The following is a 24062-nucleotide window of genomic DNA, read 5'->3' as shown; positions in this document are numbered from 1 at the left end:
TTATAAAATTCTATTTAAGTTGTAGACAGATGTTAAATTTAAGTGATCTTCAACATTATCCTAGGGAACAAGTGATACGGTATGCAAAGTTTTATACAGAATGATTTTTATCTCAATATCTAGCCCCTTAGAAGGAAGTTAATTTCTCTTATTCAAGCAACTGTTATAGTCTATCAATCTGAAACCTTAGCTGTGCCCTTCTAGCATAATATATGCTAATGCTAACACTCTAGAGCTTTTAAATAAGGATTATGGTTGGACCCTTAGTATTGAGCTTTGTATTTAAAGCAGTACATATAGGGTAGGATATTGTCACAAGGCTCCTGTAACAAGTCAGTTTAGATTATGGTGACTTGTCTATCCAGATTCAAGTATGCAGCAGTTTAATTGAATTAATTATGTAGTAGGAGGAGCACTTGAGGCTGGTTGTAGGTTAATGAATCTAAATTGACATATTAGGGTTGGGAAAGCATATAGTTAATCAGTGCAGTATATAGCTTAACTTCCACAATAGCTATAACTAGTTCAAATTTCCCTTTGACGACATCATGTTGCGGGGAGAAAACTTCCCTTTTAAAGATAAATAAGCCAAAGAACCACAGTATGTCTCATATGTCTTATGCTTCATTTTGTAAAGCATTTTGCAGATGCGCTCTTCAGTTACTCCTAAACACCTGATTCATTGAAGAATTTCCTTTCTAATTCATCAATGCAAACTTAAGTTGGCTGAAGTAACCTAAACAAAGTACCATTATGTTGGGGTATTAAGAAAGTGACCTTTCAATAAAATTATTGAAATGTAAAAATAAAAAAATGCAGTCGGAAGATATGGTGTATTGCGCAAAGAACAGCACAGATTCGTGTGTCTGGACTAAAAAGCATGAGGTGGGAAGTAACATATTAGAAAGATAAAAAGGTAGGAAAGTTCTGGTACATGAAGAGACTAGAATCGTAGAAACTGAATATGTGAACCTAGACATAACAGGGAATCACTACAGTTTGGGGGTGAGAAGGTAACATGGTCTGATATCTGCTTTAGGAAGATAAATGTAATATGTGAGTGGAGAATGGATTGGAATGGAGACTTGAGACAAATTACTCAACCAGAAGGCTCTTGCAATGATTCAGTCATAAGGAATTGTGGGTCTGCACCAAGGTTTTAGCTGTGTCACAGAAAGGAAAGGGGTATGAATGAGAGATGTTACAAAAGTAGCATTAAAAGAATTTGGCAACTGATTACGTATGGCACAGCAAAAGAGAGTGAGATTTGAGGATGACCCTTAAGACTAGGTGACTGTGGGAGGATAGTGGTGTCCTCCATGCTAATTGGAAAGTTACAAAGATGGGAGGATTTAGGGAGAAATAATAAGTTCAATTTTTCACATAATAAATTTAAGAGTCTGCAGTACATCTGGTTCAAGATATCCAATAGAAAACTGGAGATGTAAGAATGCAAGTCAGGACAGAGGTTAGGCTTGAATAGATAGATCTGAGAATCATCTGAATAGAAATGATCGTGCAACACAGTGGAGCTGATGAGATCATAAACTGAAATAGTATAGACAGAGCAGAGAAGAAAGCCCAGCACATATCCTTGGTGAACGTCAATGATTACTGGGGGTGACCCAAGGAGTTTGAGGAGGAGATATCAGACAGGTAGGAGGAGAACCAGGAAACAGAAGTGTCATGAAATCGTAAAGAGAAAAGAATACCAAGGAGAAGATGGTGATTGGCAGTGTAAGTGGTTACAGAGGCAATGTAAAATATGAAAACTGAAAAAAGTTAGATTTAGAAATGAAGATCTTTGGAGACACCCATTTTAGTTGAATTGGAAAGCTGGAAGTCAGATAGCAAAGTAAATAAGATGAAAAATAGTAGAGTCACCTATGGTGGATATACTTCACAAGGATTTCAGCCACCACAGCTCTGGGCTGGGAGGAATTTCATCAGTTCGATCACCTCTCTGAAAACCTTCATTGAAGGGTACCATTTGAACCATTGGAAACTAGATGGACAATGTACCTTAGGAAATAGTTTTATCAACTAATACTTTGAATATTAATCAAGCACATCCAAATTCAGGCTATTGCTACTCTTTCTTCAAAACAACTTACTACAGTATCTTCCAAACTGGTCTCTATGCCTCCAATCTTTTCCCTTCAATCCATCCTCTAGACAACTGCCATGCTGACCTTTACACTACTCTGCTAAAAATCTCAATTGTTTCCCCTTTTTAATTTCTTGAATAATATGCAAATGCCTCTGCTTGACATCTGAAGGCCTTTCCTATCTAGTTCTAATTTATCATTCTAGAATGATTTCAGATTATTCTTTCTCTTTCAGTGAAACTGTAGTCACACTAAACTATATGCTATTTCCCATAGATGGTATTCTATCCCCCATGCCATTCCTTTTGCATTTCATCCCCCATACTGGGAATGGTCTCTGTATGTACTAATGCCTCTTAGAATTCCCAAATCCCTTCACATCTTACCTCAAATTTTATCATCTAAGCCTCCTGATTTCCTAATCACCCCAATTCTTGCAATTTTTCTCCCTCTACAAACAGTTATGTTAGGTCTACCCTGTATACATTTCCCTGTCCTTGTCAGTGTGCATGTTTGCCTTCCACTACTAGTGTCTTTATATCTCCTACATTTCCCTGGCACAAAGCATGAATTTAACAGAAGCTTTAATGTAAAGATTCTTATTGAGAATCCACCCTGTCTTGTTTCCTGAATATATCTAATCCCTGTTTGTACATCTCAAAGCTAAAGGAGAATGTATATCCTTTCTCTCAGTGAAATATGAATGGAGCAGTAGGGAGCCAAGACAGAGAGGGAGAGGGCTGTGAAATATTTTAACGTTTCAGAGCAGGAAAACTACTCAGAGAAAATTCACCCAAGACCCTCATTTTGAGCAGGAGAGAATAATGAGTTTGAAAGTGGTAAAGTAACTTTCTATAATTCACATCACTAGTGGTAGATCCAAAGACACCTAAATACAGCCATTCTTGTTTCCACTATAGCTAAGAATTCATTTTATGAAAGGAATAGAGGTGTGTAAGTTGCTCAGTTTCTTCCCATGGGAAGTTTAGCACAAACGAAACCAGTGAATTCAGGCTTACTGAGCAGCTACTATGAACAGGGCTTGACATTTCTAGGAATATAGGAAAGTATGTTAAAAGCTAAGATCGCAAAGGAAGATATAATCAATCCCTTTGGGATCATGAAATTAGGAACTAATTAGAGGAGTTGAGGAGTTTAGGCACTGAGCCTCTAGGCAGATCCCAGCTCCACTCCTCTCTGGCCATTTCAGTAATTCTGGGAAGACTTCAGGTGGCATTATTCATTCTATGATACATTATCTATAAAATGGGGATGGAATTGACCAGTCCCTTAAATGCCAGAAAGAGTAATTCCAGAGAGAGTTCAAAGCTACTATTGGAGCAAAATATCTGTAAAACACTTTGATTTAGGGAGGAGTGCTAGATTTAATATTTACCCTGAGTATTACAGGTCTTAAAAGCACAAGTCCTAGATTGGGGCTCAAACCTAGACAGCAGGTACAAAGTTATTAAATCTTGTAGTAGCTGATCTCAGTATTTTTTCCTCTGCCAGTCAGAGAGACCATATAAAACCTTCAGGTCATTTCTCAGACTAACAATTATCTCCCAGCTGCTCAACCCAGGCCGTACCAGTACACTCTCAACCAAGGCTGTTTTGGCTAACGAGCTGAATGACTACAGCAGGGCATCTCTCTGCTTGCTTCATGTATGAAGCCTTCCTTCCATATACTTATACACTGAATTTGACATATGGTAATGATCTGATGTTTCCTTTAGTCATTTAGAAGGATGGAATGTCACTGACATGACACCCCAGAGCATGCCAACGGCACCAGATCAATGAGCGACAATGATTCAACCTTGAGTCTTCTACTTGTTTCTTGACCATCTCCCATGTTAGAAGTCACATAAAAGTTTAGACCATTCCTGGGATAGTAGGAGGCCTTACAATCTAATTCTGGCACCAAATACATCTCCTGAGATGAATAATTGCCCTCCAAACCTAATTGAAAAGGCTATACAAATAAGAAGATAAGACTTTGGGACACTGTAATTTCCTTCCTTTCCCCCAAAAAAGATGGCAAATTTTGCATTATGACCTTCTAACTGATCATTTTTTTCCAAATTCCAGCAGCCAGTTCTAGATCAGTTCAATTCATAATAGTGCAGACCCTTGGGGAGAAAGAAAGTGAAATCTTACCAGAGTAGGTCACTAGGAAATTGAAGAAAAGAAGCACTGTCTTGGCAGTAAGAAGACTCACTAAGGACATCCTGACATTATCAGTCCTGCTATAGTCTTGAAAGCACCAACTCTTCTTGAGAGACCCCAGAGCACCAAATGAGGGATGTACAGTAGTAGGAGGGGACTACATAGATTCAGCTCCTTACCATGCCACCTGTGCTAGGAGCCAATAGAAACTCCCTTTACCATTTCACACACTATCAGAGACTTGATCTGCCACATCTGAAATTCAAAAACCAATTAAACTCTTACCTCTACATATCTCCTTATATGAGAAAAGAGGTCTTGGTGAAGAAAATTCTCTCTCTGAAGGATCGAATGACACGTGCATCTCATGAGTGAGGTTAAAAAGCTACATCTGGGTGACTCTAACTCCTTTGTGTGGTCCATCTCACTTTCACAATCAACAAAAGATGAATCCAGTTATAATCAGTGATATGGTCAGTCACTCACTGCGCTGCATGGGGCAGATTCCGGATCATCTTTCAGTTAAATAGATTTTTTTGTTACATATATTAAGTGAACCACTTCTCATAAGATAGCCAGGCAACATTTGGAAAAAGAAAAAAAAGTTAATTTCAGTCTTCAATTGGGACCCATAAAAAGATACAATTTTGGGTTTGGAGAAAACCAATAAACTCAGCTAGGACTGGGAGTGAAGAATGTAGACTTCTGAGGCATGCAAACAAAAGGAACCTAGAAAAATAGTGCATTGAACTCAAGAAGACATCTCAGGGAAACTACGATTCAGTGGCACAAATGTGTATTAAATGACAAATACAGACAAGGCCCTCTGCTTGGTTTGCTCCTAAGCTGGACATTATTCGCCTCTAGATTGAGTCTTATTGAGTGCTATGCGACTTGCTACCTTACAGAAACCCTCACACCTTGTACTGTTTTTGATCTCAAGAAGTCTGACTTAAGAGAACAGCTAAGAAGATAATTTTCTATGAGGGTTTGGGCAACATTAGGTGGGAAGGCAGAAACCTATGGCTGTGCTGTACAAATATGGAGAGTTGGCAATTATCTAATGAAATGAATTACCGGTAAATGTGTGTGCATGTGTGTATGTGTACATGTGTGTATGTGTGTAAAAACTTGATTAGCTGTTACACATCCTATTCTACCTTCCCAATTCCTTATAGCCACTACTACAGGTTATTCTCTAGGCCTGGAACTTCCTCCCTCATATTTCTGTTTCTTGAATTCCTGCTCTTCCTTCCAGAAAGACCTCAGGTGTCTCTTCCATGAACCTCTCTCTCTTTTCAAAACTTTTCTCACCCCTTGTCTAGAATTTTGTTTTGGACCCATTGTTGTGACTCTGCTCAACATTCCTGTGAATTCTTTCACAAAAATACCCCTCCTTGATCACCACTCCTACACAGGTGTTCCCTTTTCTTAGTAGAAGTGGAACTCTTATTTTTTGCATTTCTATCTCCTGAGATTAATAAATGTCTGGTACATATAAAGTGATTAATCAATGACCGTTCATTCACTCATTCTACAGTATAATGTAGTGAAGTGAGCAGTACCACTGCTCAATGGTAAATCTGGGGTTCAGCGTATACTAGGTGTGTGACCATGGTCAGTATTACTGAATCTCGCTTTAGTTATTTATATGTAATTCTTATCCTTAAGCCCAGTGGCTTGGGATCCTTCCCTCATTAGTGAAGGTAGAGACTCTGCTCTATGTGAGGGGTAGGACAGAATTGGGGGAACAGGAGAGCTCCAGCCTTCTTCAATCTCTTCTTCAAGCTTCAAGTCACTTTGGGTATCTTTGGTTTTCAGCTTCAAGGGGAAAGATGGAAGAGGTCAATCACACTTCAGGTTACTGAAGTAAAAGAATCTAGAAAACCATGAGAAGCGCTGACAGTCTCCATCATGTCCCTGTCCTCAGCTTGCTACCATGGAATCTTCAGGAAGTGCTCCCTTAGGTGAGATCTCAGACTCTCTTTCCCAGTGGAAAACTCTTTCACTTTATATGCACTTTATATTCTCCTATGTATACTTTCTCTTGTCTCTGTTTTGCTACTGATTTGTATAAATGTCTTTCTTTGCTCTGCCCTATGCATTTCATTGTGCAATTGTTATATGGTGGGAAGGGGAGCAAGCTTTGTATATGAAACTTGGGATCCTCCCCAACACTATTGACATATGATCAGAATTTAAATTGAATTGGATCATATTCTCTTTACATATATGTTTTTCTTTAACATTTTTATTTAAGATTTTGAGTTTCATATTCTATCTCTCCCTCCCTCTTTCCCCTCTTCCTTCCCTGAAGCATCATGCAATCAGATATAGGTTACACATGTAGAATTTTCTGCAACATTATTAGTTATTATTATTATAATTATAACAATATTAACCATTTTGGCAAGAAGATTCAAATAAAAGAAAAATAAATAAGAGAAAGTGAAAAAAGCATGTTTCAGTCCGTATTCAATCAATAGAAGTTCTTTCTCTAGGAGCAGACAGTGATGGACACCACTGCATTTCCTCATCTGGGTCAGACCACTCCCAAACAACAAGACTGGTTTCATGAAAATGATGGGGAATTCAGAAGTTGTTAAATGAAAAATGAGAACTCCACAAGACTTAGCCGTATAGTTCATCCATCTCTGAGAAGGCAACATTTAATTCCATCAGAAGTAAAGTATAAGCAAAGCTCAAAGAGATGCACCCTTCTAGGCTCAGAAAGAAGGAAGATGAAATTCATTTTCATACTGATAGTAACAATTCAAAGCTCTTTTATGGTGCCCTGAAAGTTATTTATGGGCTAAAGATCTATGGTGCATCACAGCTGCTTAATATTGATAGAGCCACGTTAATTAACCATAAGGACAATATTCTAGACAAATGGACAGAATGTCCATACTGTTCTCAACAGACTATCATCAATCAGTGCTGACGCCATTGACCATTTGCCTCAGGTTGAAGTCAATCCCTCCCTATCTGAAACTCCAACTGCAAAAGAGGATTTGGATGCTTTAGGCTCCTTTCATGTGACAAAGCACCTGCTGAATTTTTTCCAGCTCAGATTAACAAGGTAGAGGGACCACTGCTGATATAAAAGCAGATTGAAATTTTCAGAGTCATATGGCAAGACAAGATTATTTATCCCCCCAGGAGTCCAAGGATGCCTTCATTGTTCAACTCTACAAAGTAAAAGAAAATAGATTGTCCTGTAACGATTACAGGGAATTCTTTCTCTTCGTCATTGCTCGCAAGATTGTTGCAAGAGGCCTCCTTAACAGACTGGTTCTTCACTTGGAAGATGATCATTTACTCGAGAATCAGTGTGGCTTCAGAAATAGCTGAGGAATAGTCAATACGCTGTTTTCTACCTGACAACTGCAGGAGAAATGCCAGGAGCATAACTGAGGTCTGTATCCTACGTTTAGAGCTGACCAAAGCCTTTGATACTGTTAGTTAGGAGGGCTTATGAAAAATTATATCAAAATTTGGTTGCCCAGAGAAGTTCTTCAGCATGGTATGTCAATTTCATGACAATATGCTTGCCCAGGTTCTAGATAATGGACAATGCTCTTGTGCCTTCCCAGACACCAATGCAGTGAAACAAGGCTGTGTGCTTGCTCTCAGACCTTTTAACATGATGTTTTCAGCCACCTTCTCAAATGCTTTCAATGAGGATGAACATGGCATCAAGGTCAGCTACCACAGTGATGGTAAATTCTTCAGTTTGAAAAGGGTACAAGCCAAGACCAAAGTGAAGAAAGTGTTGGTGCCTGATTTTCTGTTTTCAGATGATTGTGCACTCATTGTAGCCTCTGAAGCTGAGATAAAACAAAATGTGAATCAATTCTTTCCTGCTTGTGCTAATTTTGGTCTAAAAATTAACACCAAGAAAACACAGGTGCTCCATCAGCCACCACCACAATATCCATAAGTGAAACCATCAGTTACAAAAAATGGAGATGTTTTGAATGCTGTCGATAAGTTTACTTACCTTGGTAGTGTACTTTCCAGGGACATACATATTGATAATGATTGACCCACGCATTGCCTGAACTCAGTGTGTGGAAGGCTCCAAAGGAAACTATGAGAGATAAGAAGTATTATACTGACTACCAAACTGAAGGTCTACAGAACCGTTGTGCTGACCTCATGGTTGTATGCCTGCAAAACCTGGACAATCTACTAGTTCCATGCCAGGAAACTGAATTGCTTCCATTTGAACTGTCTTAGGAAGATTTCAAAGATCACTTGACAGGATAAGGTACCAGACACTGAGTTCCTTACTTGAACTAAACTGCCAAGCATTCAAATTCTGCTTCAGAGAGCACAACTCTGATGGGATGGCCATGTTGTTTGAATGCCAAACGTATTCTTGCCAAAAAGACTATTTTATGGAGAACCCACACAGAGCAAGTGATCACATGTGGTCAGAAAAAGGAATATAAGGACACTGTCAAGGTCTCTGTCAAGAGCTTTGGAATTGATTGTCTGACGTGGGAGACATTGGCACAGGACCACTCAGCATGGCGTACCCACATCAGAAAAGGTGTTGTGCTCTATGAGCAGAGCATAATTTAAACAGCTAAAAAGAAATGCAGGATGCTGAAATTTAGGGTATCCACCACAAATGTTCATGTGAACTATTTGTACCCGACCTGTAAGAGAACATTCCAAACTTGTATTGGTCTGATCAGCCACAGTAAGGCACTATGAAACTTGTCTTTAGGATAGTGATGCCATTTTGGTCCTCTTTGACAACATAAGACAACAACCAATCAAAGAGATATTCCCCAATTGATGGAATCCCTATGAATTCCATTTCTTAACCACCACAAAAAGAGCTTCTATGAATACTTTTGCACAAGTAGTTTCTTTCACCTTATTTTGGATGTCTTTGAGATATAGACCTACGATATTCCTGAGAAAAAAAATTGTATCACAATTGTATAGTCCTTTGGACATACTTCCAAAATCCTCTCCAGAATGGTTGCATCAGTTCACAATTGCACCAGCAGTGCATTAATGTCCTAATTCCCCACTTGCCCTCCAATATCCAACATTTTCCTTTTTTGTTGTATTAGCCATTCTGATACATTTGAGTTGTTACCTCAGAGTTTTTTTTACTTACATTTATCTGATCCTTATTGATTTAGAACATTTATTCATACGCCTATCAATAGCTTTGCTTTTTTGTCTATAAACTGCTCATATCCTCACACCATTAGTCAAAAGGGAATGACTTGTATTTTTATAAATATGTCTCAGTTCCCAGTATATCTCAGAAATGAGACCTTTATCAAAGATGCTCGTTACAAAAATGTTTTCCCAGTTTTCTTCTTTCATTATAATTTTGGTTGCATCAGTTTTATTTCTGAAAAAACTTTTTTAATTTTATATAATCAAAATCTATCTGTTTTACATTTTGTAATGCTCTCTATATCTTCTTTGGTTCTACATTCTTGCCTTATTCATAAATCTGACAGATAGGCTATTCCATGCTCTCTTACTTTGCTTATGTTATCACCTTTTGTATGTAGATCATGTATCCATTTTGATCTTTTCTTGGTACATGTTGGGAAATGTTGGTGTATACCTAGATTCTGTCATACTGTTTTCCAGTTTTCCCAGTAGTTTTTGTCAAATAATGAGTTTTGATTCCAAAAGCTTGAATATTTATATTTCTCACAAACTAGATTATTATAGTCATTTACTAAATTGTAATTTGTATCTAATCTATTGCACTCATCCACCGCTTTATGTCTTATCCAATATGACTTATAATGCGTTTGAGATCTAGTACAGCTAGACCACCATCATTTGTACTTTTTGCATTGATTCCCTTGTTATCCTTGAGCTTTTCTTCTTCCAGATAAGTTATGTTGTTATAATTTTGGCTCCACAAAATAATTTTAATGGTTTGATTCACATGCCACTAAATAAATATGTTATTTTATGGAGAATTGTCATTTTATTACAGTGACTCAGCCTACCCTTGAACAATTGGTCTTTTTCCAATTGTTTGGATCTGACATTATTTGTGTGAAAGATGTTTTATAGTTGCAGTAACATAGTTCCTGGATTTGTCTGGACAAATAGACTCCCTAGTATTCTGAATTATCTACAGTCACACAAGTACATCCCCCTACATGGGGTTTTACTACATATATTATGGGGATAGTAACACTAGTTTTAACATAGGCATGACCACAGGCAACCTTTCTGAGTCTCTGTTTAGTTTTTTTGTGAAATGGTAATAGTAATTTGTCCTATACATCTCAAGAGGTTGTGGTGAAGAAAGTGCTTTGGAAACTTCAAGGCATCACTTTACAGATGAAGAAACTGGGATCCCCTAGGTCAAGTATCATTTCCAAGTTCACACTGAGTGAATGGTCATGTCAAGTAAACCAAAGTCTTTTTATTTCATCACACTAGACAATGCTATTATCACCCCAAACCTCCTGAGTAACAAATAGGTTTTTTAAATCTTCAGAATTTTCTAAGTCACATGGATTTTACTCTTTCAAAATGTCTGACAATTCTGAAAGGAACATGATGTCAATCAATCTCTGTACTCCCTATAAAACAAAAGATTTTCTAAGGAAAGGCAGAGAATGAGTATACTTAACAACGTCTTGATTTAAAAAAAAATAGATAGAGATCCCCAAGCCAAGATGGTGACCAGGGGCTTCACATATTAGTTTTCACTGGCTGTACTCCCACACTTCCATCTGCTGACTGCAGCAGGGAAAGGAACTTAGGCATCCCAGAAAGGCACCTAGTGATCTCTGAAGGGTATAAGCTAAACGATACACGTAAAGGAAGGTTGAGGAGTGAAGATATAGGAAAAGGACAAAAGAGGGACATTTCAGAATTTAAGGTCCTAAAGGTAAAGCACTTTTTAAAATATTTTTAAATGTTCACTTATTTATTTTTATTTTTTAAACATTCACTTATTTATTTTTAGTTTTCAGCATTCATTTCTATAAAATTTTGAGTACCAAATTTTCTCCCTATCCCTCTTCTCTCCCACTGCAAAATGCCCTGCATTCTGATTACTCCTTCTCCCAATCTGCCCTCTCTTCTAACACCCTCCCTTCCCTTATCCCCATCTTCTCTCTTGTCTTGCAGGGAAAGATAAATTTCTATGCCCCATTACGTGTATTTCTTATTTCCCAATTGCAAGCAAAAACAATTCTCAACATTTGATCCTAAAACTTTGAGTTCCAACTTCTCTTTTTTCTCCCTCCCCACCTATCCCCACTGAGAAGGCAAGCAATTCAATATAGGCTATATATGTGCAGTTTTGTAAATGATTTCCATAATAGTAATGTTGTGTAAGGCTAACTATATTCCCTCCATCCTATCCTACCCCCCACTTATTCTATTGTCTCTTTTGACCTTGTCCCTCTCCAAAAGTGTTTACTTCTAATTGCTCCCTCCTCCCATTTGCCCTCCCTTTCATCACTGCCCCACCCTGCTTAACCCCTTCTCCCCTAACTTCTTGTAGTGAAAGACAGATTTTCATACCAAATTGAGTGAGCATGTTATTCCTTCCTTAAGCCAAATGTGATGAGAGTAAGTTTCACTTTTTCTTTTTTACCTCCCCCCTTTTCCCCTCCATTGAAAAAACTTTTTCTTGCCTCTTTTATGAAAGATAATTTGCCCCAGTACATTTCTCCCTTTCTCCTCCCAATATGTTCCTCTCTCATTCTTTAACTTTAGTTTTGTAGATATGATCCCTTCCTATTCAATGCACCCTGTGCTCTCTGCCTATGTATATATATATATATATATATATATATATATATATATCTGTGTGTGTGCGTGTGCATGTGTGTGTGTGTGTGTGTGTGTGTGTGTGTGTGTGTGTAATCCCTCCAACTACCCAAATACAGAGAAAAGTTTTAAAGGTTGAAAATATTATCTTTCCATGTAGGAATGTAAACAGTCCAACTTTAGTAAGTCCCTTATGATTTCTCTTTCTTGTTTACTTTTTCATGCTTCTCTTGATTCTTGTGTTTGAAAGTCAAATTTTCTAATCATCTCTGGTCTTTTCATCAAGAATGCTTGAAAGTCCTCTATTTCACTGAATGATCATTTTTCCCCTGAAGTGTTATACTCAGTTTTTCTGGGTAAGTGATTCTTGATTTGAATCCTAGTTCCTTTGACTTCTAGAATATCATAATCCAACCCCTTTGAACCCTTAATGTAGAAGCTACTAGATCTTGTGTTATCCTGATTGTGTTTCCACTATATGTGAATTGTTTCTTTCTAGCTGCTTGCAATATTTTCCCCTTGACCTGGGAACTCTGGAATTTGGCTACAATATTCCTAGGAGTTTCTATTTTCTGATCTCTTTCAGGAAGTGATCAGTGGATTCTCTCAATATTTATCTTGCCCTCTCGTTCTGAAATATCTGGGCAGTTTTCCTTGATAATTTCATGAAAGATGGCATCTAAGCTCTTTTTTTAATCATGGCTTTCAGGTAGTCCCATAATTTTGAAATTGTCCTTCCTGGATCTATTTTCCAGCTCAGTTGTTTTTCCAGTGAGATGTTTCACAATACCTTCTATTTTTTCATTCTTTGGGTTTTGTTTTGTAATTTCTTGGTTTCTCACAAAGTCATTAGCTTCAATCTGCTCCCTTCTAATTTTTAAAGAAATATTTTTTCCAAGTAAGATTTATGTCAGGAATGCAGGCTTGTTCAATATTAGGAAAACTATTAGCATTATTGATCACATCAACAACAAACCTGACAGAAACCACATGATGATCTCAACAGATGCTGAAAAAGTTTTGCCAAAAAAAACACCCATTCCTATGAAAAACCTTGGAGAGCATAGGAATAAAGGGAACTTTCTATAAAATAATAAGCAGTATCTACCTAAAACTTTCAACAAGTATTATGTGCCACGGAGATAAGCTAGATTCATTTCCAGTAAGGTCAGGGGTGAAACAAGGATGTCCATTATGACCACTATTATTCAATTTGGTACTAGAAATGTTAGCTGTAGCAATAAGAGAAGAAAAAATTGAAGGAATTAGAATAGGCAAAGAAGAAATTAAGATATCACTCTTTGCATTTGATATGGTGGTATACTCAGAGAATCCCAGAGATTCAACTAAAAAACTAGTTGAAATAATAAACAACTTCGGCAAAGTTACAGGTTACCAAATAAATCCACACAAATCTTCTGCATTTGTATACATTACCAACAAAGCCCAACACTAAGAGATAAAAAGAGAAATCCTATTTAAAGTTAGGATAGACACTGTAAAATATTTGGGAGTCTACATGTCAAAACAAATCCAGGGACTATATAAACACAACTACAAGATACTTTTCACACAAATAAAGTCAGATCTAAGTAAATGGAAAGATGGCTACTCCTGAGTAGTCTGAGCCAATACAATGAAAAATGACAATTCTGCGTAAACTAATTTACTTATTTAGTGCCATACTAATCAAACCATCAGATAATCATTTTCTAGAGTTGGAAAAAATAATATCAAAATTCATCTGGAAGAACAAAAGTCCAGAATATCAAAGGAACTAATGAAAAGAAATGCTAGGGAAGGTGGCCGAGCTCTACTATATCTCAAATTGTACTACAAAGCAGCAATTATCAACACTACTTGGTACTAAGTAAGAAACAGAAGGGTGGACCAGTGGAATAATCTAGGTACTCAAAACTCTGTAGTCAATGAATATAGCAATCTACTATTTGATAAACCCAAGGACCCCAGATTCTCGGATAAGAATTCACTGTTCAACAAACATTGCTGAAAAAACTGGATAACAGGGTGGCAGAAACTAGGCATAGAGTAATGCCTGACACCATACACAAGAATAAAGTCCACATGGGTACATGATCTAGGTATAAAGATTTATACTATAAACAAATTAGTGGAGCACGGATTAGTGTATTTATCAGATTTATGGAGAAGGGAAGAATTTTTTACTAAACAAGAGATAGAATGCATTATGAAGTGCAAAATAGATAATTTTGATTACATTAAACTGAAAAGGTTTTGCACATGCAAATCTAAAGCAACCAAGATTAGGAGGGAAGGAGAAAATTGGGAAAGAATTTTTGCAACTAGTGTCTATGATAAAGACTTCATTTCTATAATATATACTGAACTGAGTAAATGCTGTAAATTACTATTGATTAGAGAGATGCAAATCAAAACACCTCTGAGATACCACATAACACCTATCAGACTGACTGACATTACAGAACAGAAAGATGATAAATGTTGGAGAAGATGTGGGAGAGTTGGAATACTAATTCATTGTTGGTGGAGCTGTAAGCTGATCCAATCATTCTGGAGAGCAATTTGGAACTATGCCCAAAGGGCTACAAAAATGTGCATACCCTTTGACCCAGCAATACTGCTTCTAGGACTGTATCCCCAAGAGATCATAAAAATGGGAAAGGGTCCCACATGTACAATATTTACAGCAGCACTCTTTGTAGTGGTTAAAAACTGGAAATCAAGGGGATACTCATCAACTGGGGAATGTAAATGTTGAATGTAATGGAACTGTAATGGGATTTTAAGCAGAGGGCTCCAAAAATGGATGCTGCTGCTGCTGTTGATGCCACCATCATCATTTGGGGCCGGGGCTAGGGGAAGACACTGATCCCTTCTCATCCAGATGAAAAAGCTTTCTCACTGACCTTTGAAGCTGTCTTTGGCATTTATGGGTTGAGGAATCTGAGAACCTCTGCTGTTGCTGGGGATTCCACCCCTGGGGCCTGTTCTAGTCCTGTTCCTGCCAGTGCCACATGACCAAGGCTGGGCTGGGTTCCGTGGGCTGGACTCCACTCTACACTCTGTGGGATAGACCTTTCCCATTAGCCTTCCAGGCTATGTTGGGCTGGAAATCTCTTTCACTCTGTCGTTTTGTGACTTCTGCTGCTCTAGAATTTGTTTAGAGTCATTTTTACAGGTATTTTATGTGCTGTGGGGGAAGAGCTAGAGTATCGGCATCTTTCTTCTCCAACATCTTGACTCCACCCCCAGAAAAAGTACTTTTAATAAAGGTAAACATATCAACCTGGTGGGAACATTCAGGATAGTTCACCACATGTGAAGAGGAAACCTTTAATATTGTCCTTCCAGGATAGAGAGTTTGAGTGCAGGTGAATTCTAAAACTATTTCAGGTATCACAGGAAACTTATTTCACTCCAATTCAGTTCAGTAAACATTTATTAAGAGACTGCTTGTAGTTGATGGACTTAAAGTGACATCTGAGTTACATCAATCTCAGCTTCATCATACCCCAGGTCCTGAGAGGACATTGGTGGGGCATCTTTTCTCATCCTGGAGTCAGGGGATCCCCCAAAAGAACTCAGGAATCTGACCTAGAAGCAAGAAAATGGAACTGAATTTGTAGGTGTGTCGAAAGAAAAACAACGAACTTTTGGTGGTGGTACAGGTAGGTGAAAAAAATTTCACCTTCAAGACCTGAGTGAAGAATCTTTTCTCAGTCATGATGCACCATGGACAGAAATTGGAGCAGGAGTGGTCAGGACTGAGAGAGGGCTATGGAAAGGCTTGTCTTTACATTGAAGGTGAGTTGGAGTCAAAGAGAATGGGAGCCTAGAGGAATCAGCTTCAGAAACCCAGGGCTTACTCAATTTGCTGTTTTAGTAATATCATTGTGGGTACAATTGTCCCAGGTATCTTTCTGGAAAATGTCAGTACAGAGAATTCTCAATGTAATGACAAAACATTTTTGTCATACATGTGTACATAAATGAATATTTATGTTTACATGTACACATATACATAGAGAGAAACATATATCTATATACTTGAATGTATGCAACCACATATGTTTATGTGCACGTGTAAGTATGCATACATTTTAATAGACAGGTCTCTCACTATATGGTCATTTGTAGGTAGTGCCACCTCCTCATATTCCAAAGTAAGTTCAACCACAGCTGGAAATCTCACTTGTAAGGTCAGTAAATCTGTTGGGAATGACTCACCTTTTTGTGATTCCCCGTACTCATCCCATGCATCATCAGACATCATAGTACTCTGCTCATTCATCTGGGTGACAGGGAGAATTTCAGGCCCAGATAATTCTTCAGCATCATCATAACCATCACATGGGGGATTTTATTTTCTTTTAAGATAGAAGGTGTGTCAGGAGCTGTTCAAAGCTAAATTCAGTTGAAGAAGAAGACTACTTAGGGTTAAGGTTAGGGTTAGGACCTGATCTTGAACTAAAAATCAAAAAATGCTCCCTCACTTAAGACAATTATCTCAGTCCCCTTAGTATTATTTTCCCTTTCATTTCTTTTAGCTTCAAAATTGTCCCCTTTGATGGAGGAGAGAGCAGAGTGGTGATGGGGGCAATTGGAATGCTCGGTGTTTTGCGGTGGGGGGAGGGGACAAGAGGGGAGAAAAATTGGAGCCCAAAAATTCTGTGAAAATGAATGTTAAAAGTGAAATAAGTAAATTAATTAATAAAAAAAAATTGTCCCCTTTTAATTTCTAGTACTTCAAGGCTTATCACTGACCTGATTCAAGGAGAAAATAACTTGGACCAGAACCTTCAACCCTGTCATAATTCAATTCATGTTGCTTTCATGATAGTGAACCTGAGATAGTATACACCAGAGATGGTAAGCTGATTCACTGAATTATGTTCCAGATTCTGATGCCACTTTGATCATTATTTGACCCTGAAATCAAGCCCTACCCCCCTCTCAGGGGCCTAACCACCTATCAAACCAAATCTGGCTCTCTTTTTCCCACTCCAAACTTGTATCTCCTAAGCATATATTCAAGTCAGAGAGGATCAAGCTGCCATTGAGGATATTCTTAAAAGCTTGACATTGGTATTTCTGGAAGAGCAGAAACTGAGGATAGCAGAAGAACATTTTAACTGATGCCATCCAGAGCAGAAAAGTCCTAGGGAAACATCAGTCCTTGCCTCTAAGGTCTGACCTTTCCTGTTACTTGGGGAAAGTGAAGAAGGTTGGCTTTTCCTTTCATTTTTGCTTGCATAGGATGGAAATTTTTCTCTCACATTACCCACAAGAGAAAGAACATGACAGAATCAAATAGCAAAAAGAAACCCATATCCCCCACCCATTCCACAAGTTGGGTCTATCCACAGACTTAAAACAATGTAACAATGTGTTCTGACATCAGGGAGTCCAGTCTTAAACAGGGGGCACTCTCAGCCTTTTATGATGAGGATAAAAAAGTCACTCTATGAGAGGATTAATCAAAGTGTTCTGGGTGAGCCTAAGGGATCTCCCAAATGTGACAGAAATTCTCCTATCACCTCCCTGAAAGTCTCCATATTTGGCCAGTGAAAAAAATTGATTGGCAAGATATTAGAAAAGTAAAATAAGCTATGTTCTAAAAATTACAGTATGTCATACATCTTGTTGTCCTAACAGAAGGGCATTGTTCCTCATGCAGAAGAGATGGAAAAGTGTGGAAAACTGAAAGTTTGTTAGTGAGTTAGAGTCTCAGGTGGAGTGGTGGCTCTGCCCATAAGAATCAATGCAATTCATGTGGATGGAAAAGCCCTAATGGTATAGAAAGGGATTTCATCCACAGTTTCACGTTATTAACCTCTTGGTTTATTCAAATCTTTTGGTTCCAATTCTTCTTTCACCAAAAAAACTCCAGACGTAGAGGGAGTGATGTTAATAATGTCTTCTGAGTTGGCTATCCTGTTCGAGAAATGAAATCATTGTATCTTTGGACCAGAACTTATGAAGGCACAATCCAAAACTTATCAGGACTATAATCGGTGGAACTCAGACTAAAAAAAAAACATCAGAACCAAAAGAACATGGGTATTTTCCTACTAGACATGAAGCTCAGAATCCAGAATTGGACCTTCCTGCCCATGTAGAGAATGGGAAATGGAAACAAAAATGTTATGGGGTAGTGGTAGCCAGAGCAGGCAGATAGAGATAGAGATTTCTGAAGATGACAAGGTCATAGATTCTGATAGTGACCAAAGCATGTATTTCATGTCCAGAGTGTCCAAGGGAGGAGGATGGGCAGAAGACACACATACCTGGGCTGTTCAGGAGGTTCTTCTTGCCACCAGTCATGTAGTAAGTAATCAATCTCTAGATACATGGTTCCATAAAGAGAATCCCTATATTGAATCAAAGCTGGGACAAATGGTAATGAATCAGAAATTCTGGGACTGAGACTGCCACCTGACATATATTTGTCTTAGGGGCCCTTCTCAAGATACTCTCTGTTCACATTCAGGCTAATCCCTAGTTCTAATATGGATGTCTGCTCTGCCCAGCCCCACACTTTATGACCTTGGTTGAAATTCCATACCTAGTACAAACTCTGTATTCACAGCTTAGCCTCTCCTGGGCCAAGGACAGTTGAAGCTATTTGGGTCTTAAAAACCAGAGCAAACTTGTGGGTCATATCCAGGCCTGAAGCACTTTATTTGGACTTGTCCAAAAGCCCTATCCTTATCATTGCCTCCCTTCACTCACCCACACACTTTCCCATTTTATCCAGTGCCCAACAGGTTGCCCACCCTGTTGTTGGATTCTTCCTCTGTGCATCTCAATCCTTAGGATGATGAGGACCTAGAAAAGAAAGGTTCCTAAAATGAGGCAGATGATCGCAAGCCGAGAGCATTTGCCATTGTTCAATGAGAAAGAAACTCTTCTATTTGGTCCCTTGGAGAAGAAGAATTATAAGGGTCTGGATTATGGAAGAACTTTACAAACGCCTCAGGATAGCTCACGTAGGTTAATATGAAGAGAGGAGGAAAATCTGAGCCTCACCTTGAAACTAAAGATCCTCTAACTGGGGAACCCCCCCCCCCCAATTGCACTGTAGAGGGTCCTGGGATAGCCCTGGAAATCCAAGAAAGGACACTGAAGGAATCATCCTTTCTTGAGGGACTGAGTTCCAGATCTCCAAACTGGAACTCAGCAGGAGGATGACATATTCTTGAAGAACATTCTGCGGACCCCACCACCACCAAATCCTGCCTCAATCTCCAGCCCACAAGTTTCTCTGCAGCTTCTCAGGATTCTGGTACGGTAGATCTTCTCAGAGATGAAAGAATCCTGAAAAGTCAGCCTTGGGCCTTGGAAGGTTTTTGCTGTCAGATAAACCCAAAGGCCATAGGTGGGGAGTAAGGGAGTGTCAGAGCAATGTACCTTTTGTGGTAGATGGCAATATTGTCCTCTCTACTGGAAGAAAATAAGAGAAAAAACCATCTGCAGAATAGGCGGAGATTCGATTGGACATGACCTCTGTATCCTGTTTTGAACCCCCTATGATATGAACATCCTCCCATAATGCTCCATCCAAACAACTTAGAAAGGCTCCTAGATCTTCTTGATCCCCTTCATCCAACTCAAGCTTAAAGAAAAGACTTAGAGACCATGTGGACTGGAGTCAGAGGACCTGTGCTGAGTCAAATCCCAAATCCAGATGCAAAAATTGGAAATTAGTGGAGGGGCCACATGTTCTATAAGAAAATTCTGTAGATCCTCCCAACCACCATTCCAATCTCTAGCTCACCAGTTGCTCAGAAGATTCTCTGACTCAACAGAATTAATTCTCCAAGACATGAAAGATTCCCAGGGGGAATGCTTGTCTTCTATAACCTTTTTTCTGTCCCACAGACATCTTAAACTCAATGTGTCTAAAACAGCACTGGTTATCCCCTGTTTTTCCTCACGCAACTTACCCCCTTCCAAACTTCCCTGTTACTACTGAAGACCCTACCACCCTCTATCCTTAAACTCTCACTCTCACTTTCCCCACAGATCTTGTCATTTCCATCTCCATGCATTCCTTTCTTTGCACTAATATAGACACCACTCTCATTCAGGTCTCATTAGGGCATAAAAATGGGCCATGTTGCCAAGAAATTTTGAAGACTATGAGATGGGAGGGAAATGATCTCATCAAACTTCTTGGAAAAGCAGGTAACACAGTTGTCTGCTCTAAATGTGCCGTTGAGGGTTGGAGGAGAGTAAAAGTCAACGTGAATAAGGCAATGACCATTTCTAAGCAACTACTACCTGCCAGACATTGGGCTAAGCCCTGTTGGTACAAAAAAAAAAGGCAAGAAAGCAGTTCCTGCTCTAAAGGAGCTCAAAGTTTAATTCAGGGACACATTGTGACAGCAGCTTTGTGCAAACATGATGTATACAGGAAAAACTGGAGAAAATCAATAGAGGGACAGCACTAGTATTAAAGGGGTAGTAAGAGGCTTCTTTGTGGAAGGTAGGACTATAGCTCAGACTGAATGAAGCATCTAGGTACTACAAGAGATAGAATGCTGGGCCTGAAATCAGGAAAATCTCATCTTCCAGAGTTCAAATCTTGCCTCAGATACTTACTAGCTGTGTGACTCTTGGAAAATCACTTAACTCTGCTTCCCTCAGTTTCCTCATCTGTAAAATGAGCTGGAGAAAGAAATGGCAAAAACACTTTGAGAAGAAAACTCTCAATGAAGGCATGAAGAGTTAGATGTGACTGAAAAGGCCGAACAACAACAAAACAGCAAGTGAAGCCAGGGAAGGCAATGTACGGAGATGAGGAAGGAGAGAATTATAGACATGGGGGGAACGAGTGAAAATGCAGTCAGGAGACAGCAGTGATTGATGTCTCTGGCCTGAAGGGTAAATGTAAGGAAATAAAGTGCTATAAGACTAGAAAGATAGGAAGGGGCCAGTACAGGAAGGGCTTTGAATGAGAGGATTTGATATTGGATCCCAGAGGTAACTGGGAACCACTGAAGGTATTGTTTGGGAATACTCAGACTTGTGCTTTAGGAAGATGAATGCAATAGCTGAGTGGAGGATGGACTGGAATGAAGAGAGACAAGACAGAGTGACCTAGAAGAAGGCTCTGCCAAGCAAGCAGAAAGGGCCTAGACCAGTGTGTCAGAAGTATCAGCAAGAAGAAGGATGTGTGCATGACAAATGGTACCAGAGAAGCATCAATAGGACTTGCCAACTGATTGCATATGACAGGACAAAAGAGAGAGAAGAGTTGAGGATGGCACTTAGGACTAGGTGAGGATGGTAACACCCTCCACAGTAATTGGGAAGTTACAAAGAAGAAAGGTTTAGGGAGAAATGAGGCCAGTTGGGGACATATTAAATTGAAGATGTCTACAGGAGATGCCCAATAGGAGATGCGACACTGGAGGTTACAACACCACATAGGGATAGAAAGATAGTTCTGCAGAAAGGTGATAATTTAACCCAGTGGAGTTAATAAGATATGTCAAGTGCGATTATGTCAAGTGAGGTAATATTGAGTGTGAAGAGAAAGAACCCAGGACATACTCAGACAGATGCAGTTACGTTCATATGTGATAATGGCTTCTTCTTCTTCGTGGCAAGAATAGAGGTCCCAAGATTGAGAATGACAATGCCAGAGGAAGGATTCTTGACCTTGGCAGTTGATTTTGCAATTTTTTTCGGGTGCTAAATAGTATTTCAATATGCCCCTTAGCACCACAATTCTGTTGTCTGCAAATCACTTATACAGTAAGGTCAGCCATGGATTGGGGGCAAAAACTACCCCGTGTTGCATTGTAGAAAACCTGTAATGCCCAGAATACTTCTGGTGCTCACTCACCAGTCTGAGATTCAGGGATTCTGCAAACGGAGAAGAAGATATGGCACAATCAGCAGAGGCATTTTTTTCCCGTAGTCGCTGGGTCTCTTCCCTCTGGATATTGCTGGCTCTGCTAGGGAGTCTCCACTGAATAGACACAGACCTCAGATGTTCTTTTTCCAGAATTACTTCCTCTATATTTCTGTGAATTTCTATCTTTTCTCCTCCACTGATAAAAATGGGAATGCCTTTACTATGATTTCATTACTCAGTTTCAGTGTTTCAAAATCAGTGTGTATCTGTGAACCATCAAAGTAAAGGAGATCTACAGACACATATTGTATACCTAGTTTGTGAATACCGTTATGTTAGAAAATGAAGATATATGGAAAACACAAACACACATATATGCATGTATGAATGTGTATATACTCATACATATGTATATATGTGCATATATATACATGTATAAATACATAACTGTCATAACATTGGAGACCCACCTATAAAATTGTAAGAGACTAATAAAATCAACTTTCAGATAAGAGACTTTGTACTGTGTCCGAACTCTAGGGGCTGGGGCAGGAAGTCCTCCTCCCTGTCTGAATCAAGTCCTTCTCCCTCAGGTCTCTAAGCCCCACTGCTTCAGTGCTCCCTTAAGACCCCCAGTGTAGTGGGTTGTGTGTGACCCAAAACTGAGCAGAGGACTTCCACATCCTCTTTGTGTCTGCAGTCATGCTGACGCCACTGGAGGGAAGGACACTCCCCTAGGTGAGATTCATTTCCAGAGCAGTTAACCTCATCCAGCCAAATGGGCCCTGATCCTTGTCCAAAGTGAGCAGAGATCATGACTTGGAGCGTCACTCCACAACCCAGCTACCTGCATACCACGTGGTCATCACTCAGGTCCCAAGAATCATCACAGATGGTCCCCCAGGTTCCATTGTGATAGACTTCAACTCTTTCAGAGCAGGGCCCTCTTCCATTCAACGTACAAAGCTGTCCATTTTATACAAGAAGATATTCAGATTAATCTTCCCCAGTAAAGAGAAGAGTTTACTCAGATTCTCCAACTTTCTTACCTGAAAATAGGACAGGTATCTTTTCCTGGTCAGATGGTGAATTATTGAAAGTGAGGGACTGTGTTCAGTTTCAGGCAAAAAGCAAACACAGCTCAAACCCAGGGCTAGAAGTTTTAAGCCAAGAGGGGATACATAAGGTAAATATGTACCTTTAGTAAAGGCACTGGATAAGAGAAGGAGAGGGTCGGCAAATTGGAGAGAAAACAGGTTGTGAGAGAGGGACAAATGGATTTCCCGTGTTTAGCTCTCCCTAGTCAAATAGAATTGTTATCATTGACATTTCTCTTGCTCTACTCCCATCATTTCCTCCATATATAGAGTGACCTAAAAAGTCCATAACATTCTATAAGAAAGAGCTACTGAGAGAAAGGTTGCAGCACCTGTAGCTGATCATCCTTCCTCAAGCTTTGCTCACCATCTGCAAGATCTAGCACCTATGAACTGTAACAGAATGACTTCTCCCTTCCATATTTCTTCCACCAGTCTATGTCAAAATTCTAGATCAGGAGATTTTTACTTGGAGTACATGAATTTGTTTTTAAAAAAAAAGTTGATGAAATTGCTTTAGGGTGGTAGGAATTGAGGGAGGGAGGGAAAAATTTGAAACTAAATTTTTTTAAATGAATGTTAAAAATTGTCTTTATATGTAATTAGAAAAAAATAAATGTCTGAAAAATTTATGTTGAATTTACTTTTTTCTTTTTATCAATTTATTTAGTTTTAATTTTTAACATTCACTTCCATAAGCTTTAAATTTTTCTCCCCCTCCCTCATCTTTCCCTCCCCAAGACAGTCTGATACGGGCTCTACACGTGCATTCTTACTGAACACATTTTCACATTACTCATGTTGCATAGGAAAATTATGACAAATGGGAGAAACTATGAGAAAGAGAAAAACAAAATAAAACAATAAAGAAAATAGGAGGGAGATAAAAGGAAATAACTGAGCCTCATACTCATGGGATTTGGTTTAAGGAGGGAATAACATACACTCAATTGGATATGGAAATCTATTTTACCCTTCAGGAAAGCAAGGGGGAAGGAGATAGGAGAGGGAAGATAATAGAAAGGACAGCAA

At 38.9% G+C, this 24062-nt stretch overlaps 1 long non-coding RNA gene across 1 annotated transcript; it reads right to left on the bottom strand.

The window, feature by feature from the left end:
- Positions 1 to 14988: 14988 nt before the first annotated feature.
- On the bottom strand, positions 14989 to 19997 carry LOC140525888 (uncharacterized). The gene is made up of 3 exons (XR_011974152.1): positions 18356 to 19997; positions 16296 to 18002; positions 14989 to 15662 (listed from the first exon to the last, which is right to left on the bottom strand). It is a non-coding gene; the product is annotated as an uncharacterized lncRNA (long non-coding RNA).
- Positions 19998 to 24062: the final 4065 nt, after the last annotated feature.

The sequence above is a fragment of the Notamacropus eugenii genome, chromosome 2 (assembly GCF_028372415.1).
Source record: "Notamacropus eugenii isolate mMacEug1 chromosome 2, mMacEug1.pri_v2, whole genome shotgun sequence".
NCBI classification, from domain to species: domain Eukaryota; kingdom Metazoa; phylum Chordata; class Mammalia; order Diprotodontia; family Macropodidae; genus Notamacropus; species Notamacropus eugenii.
Note: the sequence above shows the minus strand (reverse complement) of the source record. Positions and strands in the feature narration are given on the sequence as shown.